We start from the raw sequence: 7,012 nt of genomic DNA on the forward strand, positions 1-7,012 counted from the left end.
AAACAGCTAGATTGCACACGAAAAAAGGGATGAGCAATAATTGACAAATAAAAGTATCGGGCAGCATGTAGATCATTGAAACTGCCCACCTCTGGTCGCGACCCACTTTTCTAAAAATGAAGAACAATAGAATTGAATTGTTCAAAAATAGCCTTTAATAACACAGTATGAGTAACATACACTATATTGCCAAAAGTATTTGTTCACCTGCCTTGACTCAGAGATGGATGTAAGTGACATCCCATTCTTGATCTATAGGGTTTTATATGACATCAGTCCACCCTGTGCAATTATAACAGTTTAAACTCTTCTGGGAAGGTTTTCCACAAGGTTTATGAGTGTGTTTATGGGAATTGATGGCCATTTTTCCAGAAGCGCATTTATGAGGTTACACACTGATGTTGGACGAGAAGGCCTGGCTCTCGGTCTCCGCTCTAATTCATCCAAAAGTGTTCTGTAGGATTGAGGTCGGGATTGTGCAGGCCAGTCAAGTTCATCCACATTAAACTCTCTCATCCGTGTCTTTATGAACCTTGATCTGTGCACTGATACATAGTCATGTTGTAACAGGAAGGGGTCATCTCTAAACTGTTCCCACAAAGTTGGAAATGTCCAAAATATTAGCCCCTGAGCTCCAGTGAAAGGAACTGTGAATGCTTCAGCATACCAAAAGACAGTCAAACAGTTTGGGCTTACCCCTTCCTGTTCCAACATGTCTGTGCACCAGTGCACAAAGCAAGGTCCATAAAGAAATTCATCCATCCATTTTCCGTACCCCTTAATCTCACGAGGGTCTTGGGCGTGCTGGAGACTATCCCAGGTGACTCTGGGCGAGAGGCATGGTACACCCAGAACTGGTCGCCAGCCGGTTGTTGGGCACATATAAACAAACAACCATTCACATCTATGGACAATTGAGAATTTTCAATTAATGTTTTTGGGATGTGGGAGGAAACCGGAGTACGCGGAGAAAACCCGCGGAGGCACGGGCAGAACATGCAAACTCCACACAGGCGAGGCCGGATTTGAACCCGGGTCCTCAGAACTGTGAGGCAGATGTGCTAAACCAGGTGTGTCAAACTCATTATTGGCGCGGGCCACATTGTAGTCACAGTTTCCCTCAAAGGGCCGTTGACTGTGAAACCATATAAATGTTGAGTCACCTCATATTATTGTTACATACACATAACAAATTGATGGATACCTAGTTTTGAAATCAGAAGTCAAGGATAATACTTTGTTCAACTATTGTTCGTTACTGTAAACAGAAAATGCTTGCAATGTCTCAACGATACTATTTATTGTTATTATTTTATGAGAATTTGAGCAAGAATCATGGAAGTTGACACAGATGATTTGCTTTCGCGGGACACATGAAATTACTTGGCGGGCCAGATTTGGCCCCCGGGCCTTGAGTTTGACACCTGTGTGCTAAAGAGTCGTCCACTGTGCCGCCCGCATAAAGCCATGGATGAAAGAATTTGATATGGATGAACGTGACCGGCCTACACAGAATCCTGCCCTCAACCTGATATAACACCTTTGGGATGAATTAGAGCAGAGACGGAGAGCTAGGCCTTCTCATCCAACATCAGTGTGTGACCTCACAAATGTGCTTTTGGAAGAATGGGCAAAAATTCCCATTAACTCACTGCTAAATCTTGTTGAAAGCCTTCCCACAAGAGTTGAAGCTGTTCCAGCTGCAAAGGGTAGAGCAGCATCATATTAAACCATATGGATTAAGAATGGGATATCACTTAAAAATCATATGAAAGTCAAGGAAGGTGAGCGAATACTTTGGGCAATACAGTGCGTATTTAAACACATCACATTCTTACATGTACAAAGTGCCTTTCAGAGAGCCTTGCAAAGAAACTGAGGATGAACAAAAATTAGGTACAAAAATGAAAAAAAGAAAATTAGCTATTGCAATTGCACCAAACAGGGCCACACAATTTCACTCACTTGGCATTGAGCTCTTCTTTTTAGGAAAGTCATCCATCCATTTTCTGAGCCGCTTTCAGAGGGTCCTCAGTTCCATTCTGAGGGTCCTCAGTTTACGGCACAGTTCCATTCCCAAGGCACCACTGAATTTTAATTCATCACTAACCTTTGCTAGGCAGCAGTAAAGTCATCCATCCATCCATCCATTTTATGAGCCACTTCTCCTCACTCGGGTCGCGGGCGCGCTGGAGCCTATCCCAGCTCTCATCGGGCAGGAGGCGGGGTACACCCTGAACTGGTTGCCAGCCAATCGCAGGGCACATAGAAACAAACAACCATTCGCACTCACAGTCATGCCTACGGGCAATTTAGAATCTTCAATTAATGCATGTTTTTGGGATGTGGGAGGAAACCGGAGTGCCCGGAGAAAACCCACGCAGGCACGGGGAGAACATGCAAACTCCACACAGGCGGGGCCGGGGATTGAACCCGGGTCCTCAGAACTGTGAGGCTGGCGCTCTAACCAGTCGCCCACCGTGCCGCTCTTAGGAAAGTCAAAATAATGTTATTTTCCAAATAAAAGTATAGTCTGACCAGGGATAGAATTTGAATATTTCAGTGTACAGGGGGTCCTGAGTTTTTTTTTTGCTCACATACAGAATTTCCATGTAAGTTGGCCGTGTGCCACAGTCTACTACTAAACTAACACAGTTGTAAAGTCATAATTACTTTAGCTATTTGTATGAAAAACACTTGATAAATAAGAATCCAATGGAAAACAAAAAGTACAGCATTAACTGAGAGTGCCTTCTTGTGCAAAGTGACCACATATTCTTACACCACTGCGCAAACTAATTCATTGCGCGCTATTGGTAACCTCAAAACATTATGTCAATTCCGTTGAGGACCCACTGCAATTTTTTACTACTGTACCTGTCCGCGAGTCCACCCAGTATGTGTCCGCGACCCACTTTTGCATCCCGACCAGTTGAGAATCTGAGAGTCTGCCATTTAGAAAATACATTTTGAGTTGCAATACGAGACAATTGTCCTCACTCTCTATCATGATTAACATTACACTAAGTTTTGATTATTTTTTATAGTAGTAGTATGTGCTGAAAAGATTTAAATCATAAATGACTTTGAAGTACAAAGGATCTCAAATCTTAAAACAGTCTCATGTGCAGCTTAATCATGAACTGAATGGAAAAACTGCTGCTTTTGAGTCACTTGACAGGAATTAATAAGTCTATCTACCTATTTGTCTGCCATAACTGAGATCTCAGAGACCCGCTTGGAGATATTTTAGAGGGGACATTTCAGTATTGGGGAACCAAGAACGTCACGTCAACAGTTTCAAAACAAAGCAGTGTGAATACTGAACATTTGAACAGTGCATTGTCATTGTTTTACAACACAAACATTGATTTCAATCATTAACCCCTTATAACACTATCACCCACTATCCAAATGCTGTTGTTTGGGTCGACACTTTCCAGACTCCACTGACTAAAGGACTGTAAATTTGACCTATGCACTTGTTTTTTTTTTTTTTTGTGTGTGTTTGTTTGTGTTTTGTAACTGTAGCGTGAGGTAGGCTACTTTCCCCACCTTGTGGATTGTTTCGGTACTTCTTCTGTTACCATGCCCTGGGATTGCACTTTGAAGCTCACACCAGTGCGGCCTTTAAATTCGTATGTATCCATTCGGGGTTCAAGCCTCACTTCCCGTTTAAGGGTACCTATCGGACAGGGTTGGACAAAAATACAAGAACACATTGTCATGGTCTGCTGATGACAACTCTTTTATACAGCAACTGATAATAGCAGTTCTTTCTGATGAAATATCTATATCGTGTGTGAATAGGTTGTTAAGAAGTTGGTACTATAATAACAAAAAATGGTCTTTTGCGCTTGTCCTTCATTGAGAAGTGAGCTATCACTCCTGTTCACAAAGAATGGCACAGAAATAAAACAGGACCATAGTGTAAAACTACTCCGTCTGACTTCATGTGAGAAACTGACATGATTTTTTATTATTTATTTTGCTTCTAAATCAGTGTTGTTGTTATAATTATTATAATATCCTTTCTTGTTTCTCTCTTAAACTGTTCTTCTTTACTCTGTGATATGGATCCCCCTGGGTGTGAAATAAAGAGTAAAAAGCTGCAAGACTGGCCTGGTTCACATTAAATCAACGGTGATTGGTTCACATTTCACATCTCGTGTGCGTGGGCGCTCTTGGTTTTAACTACAAGTTATTTCTATCAAGTGTTTTTTTTTATGTAAACGTTTTTTTTTTAATATAAACGTATAAAAACAATCTCAACTACTGTGCTCAATAGACATCTTGATAAATGACGTGACATTCACAACGAAGTGTGTATGTCACACAGCTGTAGTGCACATCATGTATACACTCGATCGGAATAGATCACGTCACATGTAAACAGTTCACCAGAGATTTTCAATCGGAATGACAAATAAAGGTCTCCATGTAAATTTGGCTGCTGTGTGGTTGGTTCGCTGAAAACTAGCCCTTCACCTGTCAATCAAATATAGCTTGACGTTCAATGGGATTAACTACTTGCTGAATAATGTGTGCAACTGAGGTAATACTTGATAAACAGTTAACGTTCCCGTGTTTGTGTACTACTCTGGACTAACATCGGCCAGAGTTGTCAAAGGGGATTAGAAAGACAATCATAGACAAGCACAGTTCGGCGCTACTATGCAAAGCAAACGGCATTTATCAACAACACCCAGAAATGCCACCGGCTTCTCTGGGCCTGAGCTCATCTAAGATGGACTGATGCAAAGTGGAAAAGTGTTCTGTGGTCAGACGAGTCCACATTTCAAATTATTTTGGGAAATTGTGGACGTTGTGTCCTCCGGGCCATAGAGGAAAAGAATCATCCGGACTATTATGGAAGCAAAGGTCGAAAGCCAGCATCTGTGATGGTATGGTGCTGTGTTAGTGTCTGATTCTGATGGCATGGGTAACTTACACATCCGTGAAGGCACCATTAATGCTGAAAGGTACATACAGGTTTTGGAGAAACATATGCTGCCATCCAAGCAACGTCTTTTTCATGGACACCCCTGCTTATTTCAGCAAGACAGTGCCAAACCACATTCTGCACGTGTTATAACAGCGGGGCTTCGTAGTAAGAGAGTGCGGGTACTAGTCTGGCCTGCCTGCAGTCCAGACCTGTCTCCCATTGAAAATGTGTGGCGCATTGCAAAATTGTCAAAAAAAATTAATAAATGTACCGGCATTACCAGATAACTAGCAACTTTTTGTTTTTTTTGTCAATGTCTTTATGTCTCAAAAGTGTTCTCTGTCAATTGACTGTTGTCGTACTACAGCAGCTCCAACTACCGGAGACAAATTCCTTGTGTGTTTTTTGGACATACTTGGCAAATAAAGATGATTCTGATTCTGATTATGAAGCGTAAAATACGACAACGGAGATCCCGGACTGTTGAACAGCCGAAGCTGTACATCAAGCAAGGATGGGAAAGAATTCCACCTACAAAGCTTCAACAATTAGTGTCCTCAGTTCCCAAACGTTTATTGAATGTTGTTAAAAGAAAAGGTGATGTAACACAGTGGTAAACATGACCCTGTCCCAGCTTTTTGGGAACGTGTTGCAGCCATAAAATTCTAAGTTAATGATTATTTGCTAAAAACAACAAAGTTGATCAGTTTGAACATTAAATATCCTGTCTTTGTAATGTATTCAATTACATATAGGTTGAACATGATTTGCAAACATTGTATTCTGTTTTTATTTATGTTTAACACAACATCCCAACTTCATTGGAATTGGGGTTGTACATCAGTGTCAGATCGCACCACCTGTCTTTGTTTGAGCCAAAGTGGACTTCACGGGAGACGACCGAGGAAGACACCACTGTTGAAAATAAGTCATAAAAAAGCCAGACTGGAATTTGCCAAAGCGTAAGTAGTAAAAATGTTCCTGTGCACGTGCAGAGTGGTTGACCATCAGCCTACTTCAAAGTTGTTTCTGGAAACGAAACGACCTGCCTTCCGAGCACAAGACGACTAAATAAAGCTAATAAAAGATGATTTTCCATCGGGTTGGCTTGCCAAAAGTTTTGCTTTCACCATCCATAACATGAGAAAAACCTTTATTATTGTCAGCGGATCGGGAAAGCAGCCTTTTTCAGTCTCTTCCTCTTTCAGATTTGGCAGACTTGCAGAGCCGGCCTGAAGCATAAGCGAACTAAGTATTATAAGTCAAGCATGTACGGCCATTACTTGTGGCCTCCCCAAAGGTTGGTATTGGGGCCCAATATCAGTGATATTTGTGATGACAGACACCACATGCAGTTTTTCTTCATAGTGTTTTTTTCCTTCTTCTAAACACCAATTTCTCAATTTAATAAGGCGATTGATTGGAATAAACTTCAGAGATTTTTAAAGACAACAAGTGAAGATTAATATGGAACACTAGAATCGTGTTTTATTATGTTGATTTAATTACATTTTGACACTATACAGTCAAGCCACATAATTTAAAATACCTACAGCCACGACAACACGAAGTTAAAAGCAAGAAAAGGGGTAAAGCACTGACCCTTGTTCTAGTAACATTTCACATATGAACTGAATCGCTTTGTCAAGAACGGTCTTCTAAAACCCTTGCTTATCTTGAATAATGCAAGTTAAAAAAAATTATTTGCATAAAACCTATTAACGTTAATAAATGTGCCTCTCAGTCTGCCTCTCAGTTTGTTTTTGTTAATCACAGCAGCTTACATTCAAAACGAATTCAGAGGGTCCTCAGTTTACGGCACAGTTCCATTCCCAAGGCACCACTGAATTTTAATTCATCACTAACCTTTGCTAGGCAGCAGTAAAGTCATCCATCCATCCATCCATTTTATGAGCCACTTCTCCTCACTCGGGTCGCAGGCGCGCTGGAGCCTATCCCAGCTATCATCGGGCAGGAGGTAGGGTACACCTTGAACTGGTTGCCTGCCAATTGCAGAGCACATACAAACAAACAACCATTCGCACTCACATTCACACCTATGGGCAA

This window comes from Phyllopteryx taeniolatus, chromosome 1, assembly GCF_024500385.1.
Source record: "Phyllopteryx taeniolatus isolate TA_2022b chromosome 1, UOR_Ptae_1.2, whole genome shotgun sequence".
Lineage (NCBI taxonomy): Eukaryota > Metazoa > Chordata > Actinopteri > Syngnathiformes > Syngnathidae > Phyllopteryx > Phyllopteryx taeniolatus.